The 22,687-nt window shown below is 42.8% G+C and overlaps 10 non-coding genes and 1 pseudogene across 10 annotated transcripts; all 11 read left to right on the forward strand.

Moving 5' to 3' along the window:
- The first annotated feature begins 4,099 nt into the window (after window positions 1-4,099).
- On the forward strand, window positions 4,100-4,289 carry LOC141243745 (U2 spliceosomal RNA). The gene has a single exon (XR_012307792.1). It is a non-coding gene; the product is annotated as a U2 spliceosomal RNA (small nuclear RNA).
- Window positions 4,290-5,404: 1,115 nt separating this feature from the next.
- On the forward strand, window positions 5,405-5,595 carry LOC141243719 (U2 spliceosomal RNA). Its single transcript, XR_012307771.1, has one exon. It is a non-coding gene; the product is annotated as a U2 spliceosomal RNA (small nuclear RNA).
- Window positions 5,596-6,704: 1,109 nt separating this feature from the next.
- Window positions 6,705-6,895, forward strand: LOC141243685 (U2 spliceosomal RNA). The gene has a single exon (XR_012307739.1). It is a non-coding gene; the product is annotated as a U2 spliceosomal RNA (small nuclear RNA).
- A 1,115-nt stretch (window positions 6,896-8,010) lies between these two features.
- On the forward strand, window positions 8,011-8,201 carry LOC141243696 (U2 spliceosomal RNA). Its single transcript, XR_012307749.1, has one exon. It is a non-coding gene; the product is annotated as a U2 spliceosomal RNA (small nuclear RNA).
- Window positions 8,202-9,316: 1,115 nt separating this feature from the next.
- Window positions 9,317-9,432, forward strand: LOC141243774 (U2 spliceosomal RNA; annotated as a pseudogene).
- A 524-nt stretch (window positions 9,433-9,956) lies between these two features.
- LOC141243723 (U2 spliceosomal RNA) lies at window positions 9,957-10,138 on the forward strand. The gene has a single exon (XR_012307775.1). It is a non-coding gene; the product is annotated as a U2 spliceosomal RNA (small nuclear RNA).
- Window positions 10,139-11,253: 1,115 nt separating this feature from the next.
- On the forward strand, window positions 11,254-11,444 carry LOC141243686 (U2 spliceosomal RNA). Its single transcript, XR_012307740.1, has one exon. It is a non-coding gene; the product is annotated as a U2 spliceosomal RNA (small nuclear RNA).
- A 1,115-nt stretch (window positions 11,445-12,559) lies between these two features.
- On the forward strand, window positions 12,560-12,750 carry LOC141243687 (U2 spliceosomal RNA). The gene has a single exon (XR_012307741.1). It is a non-coding gene; the product is annotated as a U2 spliceosomal RNA (small nuclear RNA).
- Window positions 12,751-13,865: 1,115 nt separating this feature from the next.
- LOC141243688 (U2 spliceosomal RNA) lies at window positions 13,866-14,056 on the forward strand. The gene has a single exon (XR_012307742.1). It is a non-coding gene; the product is annotated as a U2 spliceosomal RNA (small nuclear RNA).
- A 6,446-nt stretch (window positions 14,057-20,502) lies between these two features.
- LOC141243737 (U2 spliceosomal RNA) lies at window positions 20,503-20,691 on the forward strand. Its single transcript, XR_012307786.1, has one exon. It is a non-coding gene; the product is annotated as a U2 spliceosomal RNA (small nuclear RNA).
- Window positions 20,692-21,806: 1,115 nt separating this feature from the next.
- Window positions 21,807-21,997, forward strand: LOC141243689 (U2 spliceosomal RNA). Its single transcript, XR_012307743.1, has one exon. It is a non-coding gene; the product is annotated as a U2 spliceosomal RNA (small nuclear RNA).
- Window positions 21,998-22,687: the final 690 nt, after the last annotated feature.

Raw genomic sequence — 22,687 nt, forward strand, 5'->3', positions numbered from 1 at the left:
GTCATATGCAGAGGCCGTGTCCCCACGTCCTACTACTGCCGCCACTATTGGTGAGGCGATCGAGGCAGTAAGGGACTTCATGGAAGAGATGGAGCAAGCACCCGATCCTGCTGGTGGAAGCGCTGTTGAGATAGAGCCTGCAGATATGTCAATTCTGCTTGATATGAGTGGTGAGGGAGAAGTGAGCGGTTCACTCTCCACAACGCCGGTGTTGGCTTTGGAAAGCTCAGAGGCAATTCATGAAGGTGGTGGTGGCCAGGGTGACTTCACCGGGGCTGTGGTGAGGCCCCCTGATGAGGACTCTGATGTGTCTTCTGCAAAGAAGTTCCGGCCAGATTTTTCACCTGCCAGTATTGGGAGCATCAGCCCCTTAAGTGATAGGAGCTATCCCGAGAGCTACAGTGCCTCTCCTAGGAGGTCTTTTTTGGAGGAGGGGGCCAGCATTCTCTGCTTAACATCAGGAATCGAGTTTCAAGACGAGAAAGGTTGACTCTTCGGTGGGGGGTATGTTCTTTTTTACCGAATATGGTTAAAAAATGGGCTCCAACGTGGGCTGTAGTGTACTGTCAATAAATGTAAGGCTTATAAAATCTAAGCCTAGAAGATTGGCTATACTGGAAGAACTAAAAAATCTTGGAGCAAATATTTACTGTCTGCAAGAGTGCGGAATTGAAGAGTCACCTCCTGAAAAGGACTGGGTATATGGGCATAGTATTTGGTCAGGTTCAATGACAAACAAAAATGATGGTGTGGGGATTTTGTTGGGGAATAGGGATTTAAGTTTTGAAAATTATATGGTGGTGGAGCCAGGTCGTTGTATAATGGCAGTGGTTAAGGGGAGAGGGTGGAGGGTGAAAATTGTTAACGTGTATTGTCCAATTAACAAAGGGGATAGGTTAGCACTATTAGAGAAAATACGTTTATTTTTGCCTGGAAGGATTCCAATATTATTAGTTGGTGATTTCAATTGTGTTTCTGAAGGGGAAATTGATGTCACGGGTAAGGTCCTTAATCAAATTACATCTGATTTTTCTTTTTTAGATGCAGCGGAATTTTTGAGTAAGCCACCACCGGCCACATATAGAGCTGATAGGGGAGGAATAGTGTCCAGGATTGACCGCATGCTGTATACAAATAGAGGTTTGGTGTGTAAATTTTTTAAACAGCATGTTTTTTCTTTCACAGACCATGAATGTTTGTGGGGTATGTTTGAAGGTGATAAAAAAATGGTGCATGGTGTTGGGGTATGGAAGCTAAATGTTAGGTTGTTAGAGGATGTTAGGGTTATGAGAGACTTCGAAAGTAAGTATGAATGGTGGAGGTCTAGGAAAAATAATTTTGTGGATGTGACTGTATGGTGGGATTGGGTGAAAGTGGAAATTAAGAATTTTTTTAGGAGGTGGGGTTATAAAAAAGCAGCAATTGAAAGAGGCAGATTTAAAGATTTAAATATGAGGATTGAGTGGTTACATAAAATGAGTATGAAAGGAATTGATGTTAGTGATCAACTCAGAGGAGCGAGAGATGAGATGAAGCGTGTTTTGGAAAAGCGTGGGAAGGAAATTATTTTTAGGACGAGAGTTGAGCATTTGGATATGGATGAGAAGTGTACGAGGTACTTTTTTAAAAAAATGTGCAGTAAAAAAGATGAGTTGGATGAGGTTGTAAATGATAATGGTATGACTGTGGTTGGAAGGGAAGTGTTGGATGAGGTACATAGTTTCTATAGTAGTTTATTTGAGTCTAAATGGGTGGATGGGGGTTTGAAAGAGCATGTGTTAGGTATGTTGGAGAGTCAGCTTGAATCAGGGGAACGTGAGTGTTTGAGTGAGGATATTGTTTTTGATGAGGTTAAAAAGGCGGTGGATGGTGCGAAAAAGAATAAAACACCTGGGAAAGATGGGTTGCCTGTGGAGTTTTATGTAAAAGCATGGGATGTGATTGGTGTTGATTTTGTGGAGGTATGTCAATATATGTGGATGAATGGTGTACTTTGTAATTCCATGAAAGAAGGAGTAGTTGTTTTACTATATAAGAAGGGTGAGAAAAAGAATTTGCGTAATTGGAGGCCGATTACATTACTCAATGCAGATTATAAAGTCTTTAGCAAAATTCTGGCTAACCGTATGCGTGGGGTGATTGGAAGTGTGGTTGGTGATGATCAAGTGTGCGCGGTGCCAGGTAGGTGTATGACTGATAACCTCTTGTTGTTGAGAGACGTAATTGGAGATTGTATGTTTAGGAAGGGGAAATGTATGGTTTTTTGTGTGGATTTTGAGAAAGCTTTTGATAGAGTGTCGCATGCGTTTATGTTTGAGGTGTTAGTTAGGATGGGTTTTCCTAGTGTTTTTGTGAATGCCATAAGGTGTTTGTATGATGGTGTGGTGAGTGAAGTGTTAGTGAATGGATGTTTGAGTGAGAAGGTGTGCATAAAATCAGGGGTCAGGCAGGGGTGTCCGTTGTCCCCTGTCCTGTTTATAAGTGTGATTGAGCCCCTGTTGTGCATGATTCGGAAAGAGAAAGTGATGAATGGTCTTCTGATCCCAGGGAGTGGTGGAAAGACTGTAAAGGTAATGGGGTATATGGACGATGTTGTTGTGGTGAGTGATAATATGGCTGCTATGAATCGAGCAAGGTTGCTTTTAGATTTCTTTTGTGGTGCATCTGGTTTTAGGGTGAATTGGGGGAAGTGTAGCTTTAAGTGTTTCGGGGATTCGAGTGTTAGGATGGATGGTGTGATATGTGAAGAAGGTGCTATTAAGGTTTTGGGGGTGTGGTTTAACAAAGATCTGAAAGGGAATGAGAGTTGGGATGAATGCGGTAAGAGGATTGAACAGAAGTTAAATTTTTGGAGGTTACGGGACTTGACATTGTCAGGCAAAGTCCTTATTATTAAGTCAGTGATTCTTCCTATGTTACTTTTTGTGTCAGTGGTTTTTCCAGCCCCTTATAGGGGTTTTAGGCGGATTGAGAAGCTAATTTTTACGTTTTATTGGGGAAGTAAGATGGAAAAACTTAAAAGGGAATATTTGTGTAAGTTACGTGAACATGGGGGAATGGATTTCCCAAATTTTGAATTTTGTCTTGGTTTAAATTATATTAAAACGGTGGTTGTTCTGTTAGGTAGGGATAACAAGACGGCTTTTATGATTAAATATATGGCTGGATGGATGTTGTTTGGGTTGAAATGGATGAGAAGGGATGCAAGAGTGCCTGTTTCGTTTAAATGTCCAGTGTGGTATGAGTTTGTTGAAAAATTTGTTGTCAAGCATGATTTGTTGGATGTTCCTATGGGTGATTTCAAAGTGATAAGGAATGTAAGGAGAAGGATGCGTGTTAGAGAGTTTGAATGTAACATTAGGGGCTTGAGATCGAGTGAAGCGTTGTGTGTATGGAGGAACCTGAGTATAAAAGGAATATCGAATAGGCAGCGTGATATCGTATGGATGAGTTTGCATGAGATTTTGCCTGTGAGAGAGGTACAGAAGAGGAGGGATCTGATTAGAACAGAGGTCTGTCCGAGGGATGGATGTGGGGCGAGTGAAACTGTTATGCATTTGGTTTGGAATTGTGATTATGCTCAGAGTGTTTGGAAGGGAGTGGGTGGTTTATGCAAGGAACTAGCGGGCGTGAATTTTATAAATTGGAGAGTGGTAATGTTTGGGATGGGTGCAAGTAGCCGGGTGAAAGAGAGATTGTTGTGGTTGATAATGGCATGTGTAATAGAAAGTCTGTGGGACGTTAGGAATTTGTGTTTATTTAAAAGGAAAATAATCTCAGTTAATAATTGTGTTAGGATGGTTTTGTCAAGGTTATACATAGTTTATTTATGGGACAGCCGTGGCGGTGGTGGCTCTGATTCAGAAGGTTTTTGGAAAGTAAAAAAATGGAGGTCACTGGTAAAGTACCAGTAAGTCCTTGTTTAAGTGTTGTGATCTGTCTTTTTTTATGATAATGGTATGTTTTATAGTTTTTTGTCCATTCAAAAGGTATTACAACTGTTTCAGTATAAAGTTATAAATATGAAATAAAGAAAGTACCATTATGATGTAAGACTGGGCAACGTAGTATGAGTTTTTATACTATTGATTGTTGCTTGAAAAATTTTACTGAATGGTATAAAAAAAAAAAAAAAATCTGTTCTTATCAGTTTAATATCTGATACGTCCCCTATCTGGGGACCATATATTAAATGGATTTTTAGAACAGGGAGATGGAAAAAGAGCTTGCTCTGTCCACTCCACGCATTGACCTGGTATTGCAGTATCTCCAGGACCGGTGCACCCCTTCTTTAATGCAGTTTCTAAAATCAGAAAGAATTGAATTCAATGTTTTTTGTTCATTTTGCTTGTTTGTCGGATTTTGGGATGGACTCTTTGGCTTTGCTTTTCTTCTCCTCATTGGATTTTTCATGTTCAAAGTTGCAGAAGCCAGATTACAAGCTCATTTTGGTTCAACTTCAGCAACTGTGCATTGCATTGCCATGTAATGTGATGCAATGCTATCTTTCTAGCTCTCCCTTTTTACTTCCTTTTGGATAAACAGACATATTAGGCAAGCATTTTGGAGCTTTCACCTAAATAACTACAGGTGGTGAGATAAGCTGCACAATATAATTGACCTTTCAGTATATTGTTGCACACACACCATCTATTTAGCAAATGCCCTTGATATCAACAGCAGCCTTTTAAACTCACCTGAGCTAACAGGTATGTGCGCTGGTTACTCTGCTGCGCTTAAAATTTCTTTTTTGGTTTGCTACAATGCCTTTTCTGAAACGTTGTCTCCTTCTGCTGGAACACTGACTTCTTTCATTTAATGCCTGCAGACTATAAAAGAGAACCCAACCCAAAAAGTTTGGTTGATTAGTCTGTGGCATTCTGTTAAACTGTTGCTTATGGCGGTCTCTGTGAGCTTCTCAGCGACATTCAGCCAGCCAGGTATCCTGCCTGCAGTAGATGGAATGTGGCAATGGAACGCTGGCTGCGCGTGTCATAATAGGCTCTGAGCCTTTATATACCTGTGCACAGCAGCAGCCACCTTCAGTCTGCTGCTGGACAGCCAGCAGCAGCAGCAGCAGGAGAGGTATGTAATCAGGAGCCCTCCTGCTAAGGGTAGACAGCTGCTCGTTCCACCCCACCCCCCGCCTTAATTGGTTCTCCTCCCTTCCAACGGTGTTGAGGCGGGTGGGAACAGCAGGGGGTGAAGGTGCTGTGTTTAAAGAGGTGGAGTTATGCAGATCTAAAACGCGTGGATTGCAGCAGCAGCAAGCCGAAAAGTGCAGGCATGTAAGGGATCTAGAGGTTGACAACATGTCTTCTTAACGGGAGTCCAGGAGCTCATCTCCACAAATGGACTTTTCAGGATCCTTGGGTGGCTCCGTAGTTTGAAACCAATTCTGGTTATCGCTTCTCGGCCTTTTGGCTAAGATCAAGTGTAGTATCTGTTCTTATCAGTTTAATATCTGATACGTCCCCTATCTGGGGACCATATATTAAATGGATTTTTAGAACAGGGAGATGGAAAAAGAGCTTGCTCTGTCCACACCACGCATTGACCTGGTATTGCAGTTTCTCCAGGACTGGTGCACCCCTTCTTTAATGCAGTTTCTAAAATCAGAAAGAATTGAATTCAATGTTTTTTGTTCATTTTGCTTGTTTGTCGGATTTTGGGATGGACTCTTTGGCTTTGCTTTTCTTCTCCTCATTGGATTTTTCATGTTCAAAGTTGCAGAAGCCAGATTACAAGCTCATTTTGGTTCAACTTCAGCAACTGTGCATTGCATTGCCATGTAATGTGATGCAATGCTATCTTTCTAGCTCTCCCTTTTTACTTCCTTTTGGATAAACAGACATATTAGGCAAGCATTTTGGAGCTTTCACCTAAATAACTACAGGTGGTGAGATAAGCTGCACAATATAATTGACCTTTCAGTATATTGTTGCACACACACCATCTATTTAGCAAATGCCCTTGTTATCAACAGCAGCCTTTTAAACTCACCTGAGCTAACAGGTATGTGCGCTGGTTACTCTGCTGCGCTTAAAATTTCTTTTTTGGTTTGCTACAATGCCTTTTCTGAAACGTTGTCTCCTTCTGCTGGAACACTGACTTCTTTCATTTAATGCCTGCAGACTATAAAAGAGAACCCAACCCAAAAAGTTTGGTTGATTAGTCTGTGGCATTCTGTTAAACTGTTGCTTATGGCGGTCTCTGTGAGCTTCTCAGCGACATTCAGCCAGCCAGGTATCCTGCCTGCAGTAGATGGAATGTGGCAATGGAACGCTGGCTGCGCGTGTCATAATAGGCTCTGAGCCTTTATATACCTGTGCACAGCAGCAGCCACCTTCAGTCTGCTGCTGGACAGCCAGCAGCAGCAGGAGAGGTATGTAATCAGGAGCCCTCCTGCTAAGGGTAGACAGCTGCTCGTTCCACCCCACCCCCCGCCTTAATTGGTTATCCTCCCCTCCAACGGTGTTGAGGCGGGTGGGAACAGCAGGGGGTGAAGGTGCTGTGTTTAAAGAGGTGGAGTTATGCAGATCTAAAACGCGTGGATTGCAGCAGCAGCAAGCCGAAAAGTGCAGGCATGTAAGGGATCTAGAGGTTGACAACATGTCTTCTTAACGGGAGTCCAGGAGCTCATCTCCACAAATGGACTTTTCAGGATCCTTGGGTGGCTCCGTAGTTTGAAACCAATTCTGGTTATCGCTTCTCGGCCTTTTGGCTAAGATCAAGTGTAGTATCTGTTCTTATCAGTTTAATATCTGATACGTCCCCTATCTGGGGACCATATATTAAATGGATTTTTAGAACAGGGAGATGGAAAAAGAGCTTGCTCTGTCCACTCCACGCATTGACCTGGTATTGCAGTATCTCCAGGACCGGTGCACCCCTTCTTTAATGCAGTTTCTAAAATCAGAAAGAATTGAATTCAATGTTTTTTGTTCATTTTGCTTGTTTGTCGGATTTTGGGATGGACTCTTTGGCTTTGCTTTTCTTCTCCTCATTGGATTTTTCATGTTCAAAGTTGCAGAAGCCAGATTACAAGCTCATTTTGGTTCAACTTCAGCAACTGTGCATTGCATTGCCATGTAATGTGATGCAATGCTATCTTTCTAGCTCTCCCTTTTTACTTCCTTTTGGATAAACAGACATATTAGGCAAGCATTTTGGAGCTTTCACCTAAATAACTACAGGTGGTGAGATAAGCTGCACAATATAATTGACCTTTCAGTATATTGTTGCACACACACCATCTATTTAGCAAATGCCCTTGTTATCAACAGCAGCCTTTTAAACTCACCTGAGCTAACAGGTATGTGCGCTGGTTACTCTGCTGCGCTTAAAATTTCTTTTTTGGTTTGCTACAATGCCTTTTCTGAAACGTTGTCTCCTTCTGCTGGAACACTGACTTCTTTCATTTAATGCCTGCAGACTATAAAAGAGAACCCAACCCAAAAAGTTTGGTTGATTAGTCTGTGGCATTCTGTTAAACTGTTGCTTATGGCGGTCTCTGTGAGCTTCTCAGCGACATTCAGCCAGCCAGGTATCCTGCCTGCAGTAGATGGAATGTGGCAATGGAACGCTGGCTGCGCGTGTCATAATAGGCTCTGAGCCTTTATATACCTGTGCACAGCAGCAGCCACCTTCAGTCTGCTGCTGGACAGCCAGCAGCAGCAGCAGCAGGAGAGGTATGTAATCAGGAGCCCTCCTGCTAAGGGTAGACAGCTGCTCGTTCCACCCCACCCCCCGCCTTAATTGGTTCTCCTCCCTTCCAACGGTGTTGAGGCGGGTGGGAACAGCAGGGGGTGAAGGTGCTGTGTTTAAAGAGGTGGAGTTATGCAGATCTAAAACGCGTGGATTGCAGCAGCAGCAAGCCGAAAAGTGCAGGCATGTAAGGGATCTAGAGGTTGACAACATGTCTTCTTAACGGGAGTCCAGGAGCTCATCTCCACAAATGGACTTTTCAGGATCCTTGGGTGGCTCCGTAGTTTGAAACCAATTCTGGTTATCGCTTCTCGGCCTTTTGGCTAAGATCAAGTGTAGTATCTGTTCTTATCAGTTTAATATCTGATACGTCCCCTATCTGGGGACCATATATTAAATGGATTTTTAGAACAGGGAGATGGAAAAAGAGCTTGCTCTGTCCACTCCACGCATTGACCTGGTATTGCAGTATCTCCAGGACTGGTGCACCCCTTCTTTAATGCAGTTTCTAAAATCAGAAAGAATTGAATTCAATGTTTTTTGTTCATTTTGCTTGTTTGTCGGATTTTGGGATGGACTCTTTGGCTTTGCTTTTCTTCTCCTCATTGGATTTTTCATGTTCAAAGTTGCAGAAGCCAGATTACAAGCTCATTTTGGTTCAACTTCAGCAACTGTGCATTGCATTGCCATGTAATGTGATGCAATGCTATCTTTCTAGCTCTCCCTTTTTACTTCCTTTTGGATAAACAGACATATTAGGCAAGCATTTTGGAGCTTTCACCTAAATAACTACAGGTGGTGAGATAAGCTGCACAATATAATTGACCTTTCAGTATATTGTTGCACACACACCATCTATTTAGCAAATGCCCTTGTTATCAACAGCAGCCTTTTAAACTCACCTGAGCTAACAGGTATGTGCGCTGGTTACTCTGCTGCGCTTAAAATTTCTTTTTTGGTTTGCTACAATGCCTTTTCTGAAACGTTTTCTCCTTCTGCTGGAACACTGACTTCTTTCATTTAATGCCTGCAGACTATAAAAGAGAACCCAACCCAAAAAGTTTGGTTGATTAGTCTGTGGCATTCTGTTAAACTGTTGCTTATGGCGGTCTCTGTGAGCTTCTCAGCGACATTCAGCCAGCCAGGTATCCTGCCTGCAGTAGATGGAATGTGGCAATGGAACGCTGGCTGCGCGTGTCATAATAGGCTCTGAGCCTTTATATACCTGTGCACAGCAGCAGCCACCTTCAGTCTGCTGCTGGACAGCCAGCAGCAGCAGCAGCAGGAGAGGTATGTAATCAGGAGCCCTCCTGCTAAGGGTAGACAGCTGCTCGTTCCACCCCACCCCCCGCCTTAATTGGTTCTCCTCCCTTCCAACGGTGTTGAGGCGGGTGGGAACAGCAGGGGGTGAAGGTGCTGTGTTTAAAGAGGTGGAGTTATGCAGATCTAAAACGCGTGGATTGCAGCAGCAGCAAGCCGAAAAGTGCAGGCATGTAAGGGATCTAGAGGTTGACAACATGTCTTCTTAACGGGAGTCCAGGAGCTCATCTCCACAAATGGACTTTTCAGGATCCTTGGGTGGCTCCGTAGTTTGAAACCAATTCTGGTTATCGCTTCTCGGCCTTTTGGCTAAGATCAAGTGTAGTATCTTTTGAAAAGGCAGTTTTGTCCTTGGGCTGCCCTAGTAAATTGATGCATATTACACACTGGTTTGGTGCACTTGTTAGTACGCCAGGTGGCTCATAGAGTTATCTGATGGAAAACATGGCCCTCCAGGATCGAAGTCACTAGGCTGGGTAAGTGTGAGGGCTTTGGAGCAATGTGCCCCAGGAGTAGGCGCCCTGGTGGGAGTCCAAGCTTACTGGGACTGGGAACCCCAGAAAGACTTGGCTTCGTAGCACGCCGCACCTTTGCCAATCATACTTTCTGAGCAACCCCCCCTATTCCTGGCCTCCGGGCTAGGAAGGGGAATTTTTATAAACCCGGTCGGAGGTCCGGTCAGCTTTGGGCTGAGAAACCAACACAGGCTCCAACTCCACTAGGGTGGCAGCCTAGATGGAAGCTGGCAGCACGAAAACGGCTCTTCTCCGGCTTCGGCTAGGGAGAGCATCGGAGATCCCTGACCCTCGCTGTGGCCTTCTGGCTCGGAGGGATGGGGATGGTTTATTGGGGACCCTCTCCTCCGGGAAGGGTCCACATGAATCCTCGCCTCGTGCGCTGTTTTGGTGTGACTTCGGTCACATTTTTCAGTGCCTTGGATGCAGCTTCAATCAAAAAATCTGTTCTTATCAGTTTAATATCTGATACGTCCCCTATCTGGGGACCATATATTAAATGGATTTTTAGAACAGGGAGATGGAAAAAGAGCTTGCTCTGTCCACTCCACGCATTGACCTGGTATTGCAGTATCTCCAGGACCGGTGCACCCCTTCTTTAATGCAGTTTCTAAAATCAGAAAGAATTGAATTCAATGTTTTTTGTTCATTTTGCTTGTTTGTCGGATTTTGGGATGGACTCTTTGGCTTTGCTTTTCTTCTCCTCATTGGATTTTTCATGTTCAAAGTTGCAGAAGCCAGATTACAAGCTCATTTTGGTTCAACTTCAGCAACTGTGCATTGCATTGCCATGTAATGTGATGCAATGCTATCTTTCTAGCTCTCCCTTTTTACTTCCTTTTGGATAAACAGACATATTAGGCAAGCATTTTGGAGCTTTCACCTAAATAACTACAGGTGGTGAGATAAGCTGCACAATATAATTGACCTTTCAGTATATTGTTGCACACACACCATCTATTTAGCAAATGCCCTTGTTATCAACAGCAGCCTTTTAAACTCACCTGAGCTAACAGGTATGTGCGCTGGTTACTCTGCTGCGCTTAAAATTTCTTTTTTGGTTTGCTACAATGCCTTTTCTGAAACGTTGTCTCCTTCTGCTGGAACACTGACTTCTTTCATTTAATGCCTGCAGACTATAAAAGAGAACCCAACCCAAAAAGTTTGGTTGATTAGTCTGTGGCATTCTGTTAAACTGTTGCTTATGGCGGTCTCTGTGAGCTTCTCAGCGACATTCAGCCAGCCAGGTATCCTGCCTGCAGTAGATGGAATGTGGCAATGGAACGCTGGCTGCGCGTGTCATAATAGGCTCTGAGCCTTTATATACCTGTGCACAGCAGCAGCCACCTTCAGTCTGCTGCTGGACAGCCAGCAGCAGCAGCAGCAGGAGAGGTATGTAATCAGGAGCCCTCCTGCTAAGGGTAGACAGCTGCTCGTTCCACCCCACCCCCCGCCTTAATTGGTTCTCCTCCCTTCCAACGGTGTTGAGGCGGGTGGGAACAGCAGGGGGTGAAGGTGCTGTGTTTAAAGAGGTGGAGTTATGCAGATCTAAAACGCGTGGATTGCAGCAGCAGCAAGCCGAAAAGTGCAGGCATGTAAGGGATCTAGAGGTTGACAACATGTCTTCTTAACGGGAGTCCAGGAGCTCATCTCCACAAATGGACTTTTCAGGATCCTTGGGTGGCTCCGTAGTTTGAAACCAATTCTGGTTATCGCTTCTCGGCCTTTTGGCTAAGATCAAGTGTAGTATCTGTTCTTATCAGTTTAATATCTGATACGTCCCCTATCTGGGGACCATATATTAAATGGATTTTTAGAACAGGGAGATGGAAAAAGAGCTTGCTCTGTCCACTCCACGCATTGACCTGGTATTGCAGTATCTCCAGGACCGGTGCACCCCTTCTTTAATGCAGTTTCTAAAATCAGAAAGAATTGAATTCAATGTTTTTTGTTCATTTTGCTTGTTTGTCGGATTTTGGGATGGACTCTTTGGCTTTGCTTTTCTTCTCCTCATTGGATTTTTCATGTTCAAAGTTGCAGAAGCCAGATTACAAGCTCATTTTGGTTCAACTTCAGCAACTGTGCATTGCATTGCCATGTAATGTGATGCAATGCTATCTTTCTAGCTCTCCCTTTTTACTTCCTTTTGGATAAACAGACATATTAGGCAAGCATTTTGGAGCTTTCACCTAAATAACTACAGGTGGTGAGATAAGCTGCACAATATAATTGACCTTTCAGTATATTGTTGCACACACACCATCTATTTAGCAAATGCCCTTGTTATCAACAGCAGCCTTTTAAACTCACCTGAGCTAACAGGTATGTGCGCTGGTTACTCTGCTGCGCTTAAAATTTCTTTTTTGGTTTGCTACAATGCCTTTTCTGAAACGTTGTCTCCTTCTGCTGGAACACTGACTTCTTTCATTTAATGCCTGCAGACTATAAAAGAGAACCCAACCCAAAAAGTTTGGTTGATTAGTCTGTGGCATTCTGTTAAACTGTTGCTTATGGCGGTCTCTGTGAGCTTCTCAGCGACATTCAGCCAGCCAGGTATCCTGCCTGCAGTAGATGGAATGTGGCAATGGAACGCTGGCTGCGCGTGTCATAATAGGCTCTGAGCCTTTATATACCTGTGCACAGCAGCAGCCACCTTCAGTCTGCTGCTGGACAGCCAGCAGCAGCAGCAGCAGGAGAGGTATGTAATCAGGGGCCCTCCTGCTAAGGGTAGACAGCTGCTCGTTCCACCCCACCCCCCGCCTTAATTGGTTCTCCTCCCTTCCAACGGTGTTGAGGCGGGTCGGAACAGCAGGGGGTGAAGGTGCTGTGTTTAAAGAGGTGGAGTTATGCAGATCTAAAACGCGTGGATTGCAGCAGCAGCAAGCCGAAAAGTGCAGGCATGTAAGGGATCTAGAGGTTGACAACATGTCTTCTTAACGGGAGTACAGGAGCTCATCTCCACAAATGGACTTTTCAGGATCCTTGGGTGGCTCCGTAGTTTGAAACCAATTCTGGTTATCGCTTCTCGGCCTTTTGGCTAAGATCAAGTGTAGTATCTGTTCTTATCAGTTTAATATCTGATACGTCCCCTATCTGGGGACCATATATTAAATGGATTTTTAGAACAGGGAGATGGAAAAAGAGCTTGCTCTGTCCACTCCACGCATTGACCTGGTATTGCAGTATCTCCAGGACCGGTGCACCCCTTCTTTAATGCAGTTTCTAAAATCAGAAAGAATTGAATTCAATGTTTTTTGTTCATTTTGCTTGTTTGTCGGATTTTGGGATGGACTCTTTGGCTTTGCTTTTCTTCTCCTCATTGGATTTTTCATGTTCAAAGTTGCAGAAGCCAGATTACAAGCTCATTTTGGTTCAACTTCAGCAACTGTGCATTGCATTGCCATGTAATGTGATGCAATGCTATCTTTCTAGCTCTCCCTTTTTACTTCCTTTTGGATAAACAGACATATTAGGCAAGCATTTTGGAGCTTTCACCTAAATAACTACAGGTGGTGAGATAAGCTGCACAATATAATTGACCTTTCAGTATATTGTTGCACACACACCATCTATTTAGCAAATGCCCTTGTTATCAACAGCAGCCTTTTAAACTCACCTGAGCTAACAGGTATGTGCGCTGGTTACTCTGCTGCGCTTAAAATTTCTTTTTTGGTTTGCTACAATGCCTTTTCTGAAACGTTGTCTCCTTCTGCTGGAACACTGACTTCTTTCATTTAATGCCTGCAGACTATAAAAGAGAACCCAACCCAAAAAGTTTGGTTGATTAGTCTGTGGCATTCTGTTAAACTGTTGCTTATGGCGGTCTCTGTGAGCTTCTCAGCGACATTCAGCCAGCCAGGTATCCTGCCTGCAGTAGATGGAATGTGGCAATGGAACGCTGGCTGCGCGTGTCATAATAGGCTCTGAGCCTTTATATACCTGTGCACAGCAGCAGCCACCTTCAGTCTGCTGCTGGACAGCCAGCAGCAGCAGCAGCAGGAGAGGTATGTAATCAGGAGCCCTCCTGCTAAGGGTAGACAGCTGCTCGTTCCACCCCACCCCCCGCCTTAATTGGTTCTCCTCCCTTCCAACGGTGTTGAGGCGGGTGGGAACAGCAGGGGGTGAAGGTGCTGTGTTTAAAGAGGTGGAGTTATGCAGATCTAAAACGCGTGGATTGCAGCAGCAGCAAGCCGAAAAGTGCAGGCATGTAAGGGATCTAGAGGTTGACAACATGTCTTCTTAACGGGAGTCCAGGAGCTCATCTCCACAAATGGACTTTTCAGGATCCTTGGGTGGCTCCGTAGTTTGAAACCAATTCTGGTTATCGCTTCTCGGCCTTTTGGCTAAGATCAAGTGTAGTATCTGTTCTTATCAGTTTAATATCTGATACGTCCCCTATCTGGGGACCATATATTAAATGGATTTTTAGAACAGGGAGATGGAAAAAGAGCTTGCTCTGTCCACTCCACGCATTGACCTGGTATTGCAGTATCTCCAGGACCGGTGCACCCCTTCTTTAATGCAGTTTCTAAAATCAGAAAGAATTGAATTCAATGTTTTTTGTTCATTTTGCTTGTTTGTCGGATTTTGGGATGGACTCTTTGGCTTTGCTTTTCTTCTCCTCATTGGATTTTTCATGTTCAAAGTTGCAGAAGCCAGATTACAAGCTCATTTTGGTTCAACTTCAGCAACTGTGCATTGCATTGCCATGTAATGTGATGCAATGCTATCTTTCTAGCTCTCCCTTTTTACTTCCTTTTGGATAAACAGACATATTAGGCAAGCATTTTGGAGCTTTCACCTAAATAACTACAGGTGGTGAGATAAGCTGCACAATATAATTGACCTTTCAGTATATTGTTGCACACACACCATCTATTTAGCAAATGCCCTTGTTATCAACAGCAGCCTTTTAAACTCACCTGAGCTAACAGGTATGTGCGCTGGTTACTCTGCTGCGCTTAAAATTTCTTTTTTGGTTTGCTACAATGCCTTTTCTGAAACGTTGTCTCCTTCTGCTGGAACACTGACTTCTTTCATTTAATGCCTGCAGACTATAAAAGAGAACCCAACCCAAAAAGTTTGGTTGATTAGTCTGTGGCATTCTGTTAAACTGTTGCTTATGGCGGTCTCTGTGAGCTTCTCAGCGACATTCAGCCAGCCAGGTATCCTGCCTGCAGTAGATGGAATGTGGCAATGGAACGCTGGCTGCGCGTGTCATAATAGGCTCTGAGCCTTTATATACCTGTGCACAGCAGCAGCCACCTTCAGTCTGCTGCTGGACAGCCAGCAGCAGCAGCAGCAGGAGAGGTATGTAATCAGGAGCCCTCCTGCTAAGGGTAGACAGCTGCTCGTTCCACCCCACCCCCCGCCTTAATTGGTTCTCCTCCCTTCCAACGGTGTTGAGGCGGGTGGGAACAGCAGGGGGTGAAGGTGCTGTGTTTAAAGAGGTGGAGTTATGCAGATCTAAAACGCGTGGATTGCAGCAGCAGCAAGCCGAAAAGTGCAGGCATGTAAGGGATCTAGAGGTTGACAACATGTCTTCTTAACGGGAGTCCAGGAGCTCATCTCCACAAATGGACTTTTCAGGATCCTTGGGTGGCTCCGTAGTTTGAAACCAATTCTGGTTATCGCTTCTCGGCCTTATGGCTGCGATCTAGTGTTGGTTTTACTGGCATTGGTTGTAGTTGGAAGGTGCCTGGGGTACCCCGCCTCTTGGCCTTGGGTTCGGGTCCCACTCTTGTAGTGGGGCTTAGGCCCTTGCTGCTATAATGAGGTGGGCTTAGTCCCTGGGCAACGGGTTGCGATCCCAGCTGTACAGTCCTAGGATTGTTCAGCGACTCCTTAGTTGCGGAAATCCCCCATTATTGGTTGCGGAAATCCCCGTTTTCCTGTTGCGGAAATCCTTGTTTCACCATGGATTCAGATCCAGGTGAAATTCCGACCTATGCCCGGTTACGGCATACGGTGCGGTTTTACTTCCATGAGGGAGGTAAAGATAACAGAGGTTTACGTTTTATTGTGGATGATCTTCTTGTGAAATTTTTTTCAATCCAGAAATCCGAGATCCTTGCAATCCAAGACTACCCGAAGCGTGGTGTATACGATGTCACATTCACTGAAAAAGGTATCCACCAAGATTTTTGCCGTAAAATGAATGATCCTGATATAATTTACCAGAGAAAGCCAATCTTTAAAGGTGTTAAAATTGTCGAACATGAATTAGATGTGATAAAAACTGTAATTGTTAAAATTTACTCTCCTTATACAAAAGAAAGCGATGTTATTTCATTTTTATCCAATTATTTCAGCAAAGTGGTAAGCCATGGAAAAGTTATGAATGAGTGCGGAGTTTGGGCGTGTAAGTGGAAATTTACGGTGACATGTATTAAGGACCCTTCAAGCCCGGGGGGCATAAGACTTCCCCCAGCACGTTTTAGAATTGGAAACACGAATGGTGACCTCTTTTTTAATGGGATGCTGGCATTCTGTAGGAAATGCAAAAAATACGGCCATTCTAACTGTGACATTACTTGTGTAGCCTGTGGGAGCAAAGACCATAAAACTGAAAATTGTACAACTGGAATTTTTTGTAGCAACTGTGTTTCCAGAGGTCATGCTTTTTCTCATTGTCCTTTTAGGAATACCTCAAAGAGAGCTCAAGCTGGGCAAACAGAGAGACCTTCACCCCCTGAACCAGAAAAGCCCTCACCCCCTGACCAACCCTCGGCTGGTTCGGACAAGCCCGCGGAGGAGAATGAGGGGGAGAGTATGGAAATACCGACCGAGGATGGTGAGCCATGGTGTACTGTTGGAAACTCGAAGCAAAAGAGGGAACGGCGTGGTAACCCACAAACAGAAACCCCTGCGGAGGGACCGAGGGTGGGTGCTACAGGCCAATCCTCACCTTCGAATCCTCCTGGGAATACTCAAGGGCGCGAACAGTCTGGGCCAAAAAAACGCAGGTTGCACGGAGTGGATAGGGCACCTAAGGAAGTACCCCCACCGGAACCCCCGGATGGAAGTGGGAAACCTCAAACGGTGCCTTTACAGGGTGAGGAGGTTGCCAATGTCCCACCCCCTTCAGAAATGGAGGGGGAGATGGAGATGGCTGACTCAGTGATCCTGGAAACTCCTGAAAATAAGTGGTCAACGTCTGAGACGCATGTGCTCGATACGATTCCCCCAGATGGTGCCTCGATAGGGGTCCAAATGGGGGTTCGTGAGCAAAGAGGCAGGCAATACGACCAAGCAGAGTTGGACAGAATGGAACAAGAGTATATCCTGGGAGGTCTACGGTCTGGGACACTAACAGATGAGGAGTCCTCCGTGACGGGCTCTCTGTTGACGATCAATGATCCCTCATCTCCTGGAATAGAAATATAAACCAGCTGAGGTAAGAGTTTGAAAGAATGCTAAATTTCCTTTTTTTCTCTTATGGCAGGGATTAGCGGTTTTTCTCTTAACGCTAGAGGGTTGAAAACTAAGACCAGAAGAGTTGCTCTCTTTGATTTTTTATCCTCTCTAACAGCTACAGTTTTCTTTTTACAGGAATGCTGCATCCCACACAGTTTAAATTATACAGAATATGAGACTGATTGGGCACATGGACCCTCAGTATGGTCAGGATCAAACGGGTCCAGGTCAGCAGGGGTCGCCATTCTTTTTAAAGGGAATGTTTTTATTGACTCTGTTCAAGAGGTTTTACCAGGTAGAATTTTATTAGTAAAAGCTTTTATTGATGGTTTTAAATGGCAATTTTTAAACTTTTATGGAGCCACAGATAAGCAAGAAAGAGCTGATATGTTGAATATGTTACCCTTATTTATTAATGATTCTGTCCCTCTTATTTTATCAGGAGATTTTAATTGCATTTTAGGTGGAGAAAAAAGGTTCTCAAGCTCCACAAGTAGGAATTATGATAAAACGTCTTTTATGTTAAAAAATGTCATACAAGATTTTAATTTAACAGATGTTTTTAAGGAGTGTAATAAAGACTTGCCTGCAGAGGAATGGGTAACCTGGAGCAACGTGAATTGTAGCTCCAGGATTGATTTTATTTTCTGCTCTAAAAATGTATTGCCTTTTAAATGTGAGCTTTTATCTAATGTTTTTTCTGATCACAAACTTTTATCCTTTTATGTGAAATGTAATGATTTTAAGAAAAAAGGAAAAGGTACCTGGAAGTTAAACATTTCCCTTTTAGAAGACCCCCAAGTTTTATCTGATTTTACTGAATTTTATTTACATTTTAAAAGAATAAGAGACCCCCATATCCCTATAAGTAGGTGGTGGGAAAAGATGAAAAAGAACATAAGAGATTTTTTTATGAAGGTTGGGGTCCAGAAAGCTAAAGAGAAAAGAGAATTTTATTGCCAACTCAACACTAGATTGGAGACCTTATATAAATTGAAGAGCCATGAGATTGAAGTAGATAAAGAAATTAGTGACTTAAAAAGTGAAATTCAGCATACCTTAGAACAGAGAGGTAAAGAGTTAATTTTCCATGCAAAGGTCCAACATGTTGAAAATAATGAAACCTGTTCACGATATTTTTTTAAATGTATGGTGAAAAATCGTGTTTTTATTGAATCAATGGAAGGTAAACAAGACATAGAGGGTATTTTAGCTAAAGTGCATGAATTTTATTCCGAGCTTTTTAACACAAAATCTGTTGATGACCATTTTATGAAAAGTACTTTGGATGAAATTACAACTGTTTTAGACCCTGTCTCACAAGATGTTTTATTACAGAGTCTAACTGAAGATGAGATATCTGAGACCATAAGAAGCTTTAAGTCTGGTAAAGTACCGGGGCCTGATGGTATACCCATAGAATTTTATAAGGTTTTTTATGATATTTTACAGGAGGATTTATTTTATGTTTTTAACGAGGTTTTTAATACAAAAACCCTACCGAACTCCTGGAAGAAAGGTGAGGTCTCCCTTATATACAAAAAGGAAGACAAAACGCAACTAAGAAATTGGAGACCTATCACCCTTCTAAATTGTGATTACAAAATAATGGCAAAAATTTGTGCAAATAGACTTAAAAAGGTAATAGGTAACATAATCCACCCAAACCAAGTGTGTGGCATACCAGGAAGGAGTGTTTGGGAAAATTTGAATCTAATCAAAGATGTAATAGATGACACAAAGTCGAGGGGAAGTAAGCTGGCAGTCCTGTCTCTCGACTTTGAAAAAGCATTTGATAGAGTGTCACACCAATTCCTTTTTAATGTTTTAGCTAAAATGGGTATACCAGAAGGTTTTTTATGCTCTCTCAAAGCATTTTATCATGGTTGCACTAGTAAGGTTTTAGTAAATGGTTTTAAGACAAGTGATGTGTTTTTAAATTCTGGTGTAAAACAAGGTTGCCCTCTGTCCCCCTTGTTATTTATTTGTGCCCTTGAACCCCTACTCAGTGTCTTAAGGAGAGACAAGCAAATCCGAGGCGTCCATTTGCCAGGTGGGGGAGGGCTAGAAGCAAAAGTTACTGGATATATGGATGATGTAGCCATAACATGTAAAGATGACCTGTCTATCCGGAAAACACTACGGCAAGTGGAATACTTCTGTGGTGGATCTGGTTTTAAAGTAAATTTTAACAAAAGCTGTATTTTAAATGTGGGGAATATGATTTTAAATGATGTACCGGTTCCTGAATGTGACTCTGTAAAGATTCTAGGTGTGATTTTTAACGAAACAAACAAAGGTAAAGAAAGCTGGGATCTTGTGGCACAAAAGGTAAATCAAAAACTATGTATGTGGAGGTTGAGGAAATTAACAATGGAAGGGAAGGTACTAGTTATAAAAATGGTAATTGTGCCTTTGTTATTGTACTTAAGTTTGGTGTTTCCCCCCCCCACACATACCTTTACGAAAATAATCAAAGCTTGTTTCACTTTTTTCTGGAGCTCCAAGATGGAGAAATTGAAAAGAGAGTTAGTGGTCAAGCCTAAAGAGAAAGGCGGTAAAGATTTCCCCGATTTTAGAGCTTTTGTTTTAATAAGATTTTTTGTTTTATGTTTTAATGCACTGTCGAAAAATAGTTATTGGTCATATTTCATCCGTTTTAACACAGGTTATTTTATGAAACGTCATGGATGGTTTGAAACAGTTTTAAGTTCCCCATATGCTCTTAATACACCAGAAAGCTATAAGATTTTAGGAACTATTGTAAACACGTATGACTTAAAAGGGAAAAGTGCAGAAGACTTAAGAGATAGCAAGATGATTTTAAATGGTTTCAAACAAAAGGAATCAATTGTACAGATTGGGAATTTTAATGATAATAAATGTACTGACATATGGAAAGTTATTAATGAACCCTATCTTTTTAATTCCCAGAAGGACCTGGCCTGGAGCTGTGTGCATGATTGTCTTCCATGTCGGGCATTCCAACACCGAAGAGGACTCGTGAGAACTGCCAGATGTCCAAGACAAAGATGCCTCGGAGATGAGACTGTTTTACATGTTTTATGGACTTGTCACTTTGCACGACAAACATGGACTACAATATTTCCTTTGCTTCAAAAAATGACAAACATTAAGGATCTTACTTTTGAAACTGTCTTATTTGGTCGTGTGGAGTGCCCCAACGCCAGCAAGAGGATCATCGCATGGAAGACAATCAGTACCATCAAAGAAGCTCTATGGAAGGCCAGGAACATCCTTCTTTTTAAACACGATGTTTTATCTGTGAAAGATGTTTTAGAGTTGGCTTTTAGTGAAATGTATATGTATTATTTATTGGATAAAAAGAGAAATGTAATTTTATCAAAACAATGGCTGGTAAAAGAATGGAACACAGCAATCTAAACACATTGTCTGTATTTTAATGTAATTTTACTGCCTTATTGAACTGAAATCAATTTATGTACGAATGCATTTTAAAATGTAATGATTTTATGTTCATATCTAATGTATTGTAATTAAGTTTTATCCAATAAACGGGTGTACCTATGTTTGGGTACATTCCAAGTCAAAAAAAAAATCTGTTCTTATCAGTTTAATATCTGATACGTCCCCTATCTGGGGACCATATATTAAATGGATTTTTAGAACAGGGAGATGGAAAAAGAGCTTGCTCTGTCCACTCCACGCATTGACCTGGTATTGCAGTATCTCCAGGACCGGTGCACCCCTTCTTTAATGCAGTTTCTAAAATCAGAAAGAATTGAATTCAGTGTTTTTTGTTCATTTTGCTTGTTTGTCGGATTTTGGGATGGACTCTTTGGCTTTGCTTTTCTTCTCCTCATTGGATTTTTCATGTTCAAAGTTGCAGAAGCCAGATTACAAGCTCATTTTGGTTCAACTTCAGCAACTGTGCATTGCATTGCCATGTAATGTGATGCAATGCTATCTTTCTAGCTCTCCCTTTTTACTTCCTTTTGGATAAACAGACATATTAGGCAAGCATTTTGGAGCTTTCACCTAAATAACTACAGGTGGTGAGATAAGCTGCACAATATAATTGACCTTTCAGTATATTGTTGCACACACACCATCTATTTAGCAAATGCCCTTGTTATCAACAGCAGCCTTTTAAACTCACCTGAGCTAACAGGTATGTGCGCTGGTTACTCTGCTGCGCTTAAAATTTCTTTTTTGGTTTGCTACAATGCCTTTTCTGAAACGTTGTCTCCTTCTGCTGGAACACTGACTTCTTTCATTTAATGCCTGCAGACTATAAAAGAGAACCCAACCCAAAAAGTTTGGTTGATTAGTCTGTGGCATTCTGTTAAACTGTTGCTTATGGCGGTCTCTGTGAGCTTCTCAGCGACATTCAGCCAGCCAGGTATCCTGCCTGCAGTAGATGGAATGTGGCAATGGAACGCTGGCTGCGCGTGTCATAATAGGCTCTGAGCCTTTATATACCTGTGCACAGCAGCAGCCACCTTCAGTCTGCTGCTGGACAGCCAGCAGCAGCAGCAGCAGGAGAGGTATGTAATCAGGAGCCCTCCTGCTAAGGGTAGACAGCTGCTCGTTCCACCCCACCCCCCGCCTTAATTGGTTCTCCTCCCTTCCAACGGTGTTGAGGCGGGTGGGAACAGCAGGGGGTGAAGGTGCTGTGTTTAAAGAGGTGGAGTTATGCAGATCTAAAACACGTGGATTGCAGCAGCAGCAAGCCGAAAAGTGCAGGCATGTAAGGGATCTAGAGGTTGACAACATGTCTTCTTAACGGGAGTCCAGGAGCTCATCTCCACAAATGGACTTTTCAGGATCCTTGGGTGGCTCCGTAGTTTGAAACCAATTCTGGTTATCGCTTCTCGGCCTTTTGGCTAAGATCAAGTGTAGTATCTGTTCTTATCAGTTTAATATCTGATACGTCCCCTATCTGGGGACCATATATTAAATGGATTTTTAGAACAGGGAGATGGAAAAAGAGCTTGCTCTGTCCACTCCACGCATTGACCTGGTATTGCAGTATCTCCAGGACCGGTGCACCCCTTCTTTAATGCAGTTTCTAAAATCAGAAAGAATTGAATTCAATGTTTTTTGTTCATTTTGCTTGTTTGTCGGATTTTGGGATGGACTCTTTGGCTTTGCTTTTCTTCTCCTCATTGGATTTTTCATGTTCAAAGTTGCAGAAGCCAGATTACAAGCTCATTTTGGTTCAACTTCAGCAACTGTGCATTGCATTGCCATGTAATGTGATGCAATGCTATCTTTCTAGCTCTCCCTTTTTACTTCCTTTTGGATAAACAGACATATTAGGCAAGCATTTTGGAGCTTTCACCTAAATAACTACAGGTGGTGAGATAAGCTGCACAATATAATTGACCTTTCAGTATATTGTTGCACACACACCATCTATTTAGCAAATGCCCTTGTTATCAACAGCAGCCTTTTAAACTCACCTGAGCTAACAGGTATGTGCGCTGGTTACTCTGCTGCGCTTAAAATTTCTTTTTTGGTTTGCTACAATGCCTTTTCTGAAACGTTGTCTCCTTCTGCTGGAACACTGACTTCTTTCATTTAATGCCTGCAGACTATAAAAGAGAACCCAACCCAAAAAGTTTGGTTGATTAGTCTGTGGCATTCTGTTAAACTGTTGCTTATGGCGGTCTCTGTGAGCTTCTCAGCGACATTCAGCCAGCCAGGTATCCTGCCTGCAGTAGATGGAATGTGGCAATGGAACG

This window comes from Phyllobates terribilis, unplaced genomic scaffold (genome assembly GCF_046119375.1).
Source record: "Phyllobates terribilis strain yellow unplaced genomic scaffold, ASM4611937v1 Scaffold_1268__1_contigs__length_339053, whole genome shotgun sequence".
Classification (NCBI taxonomy): domain Eukaryota; kingdom Metazoa; phylum Chordata; class Amphibia; order Anura; family Dendrobatidae; genus Phyllobates; species Phyllobates terribilis.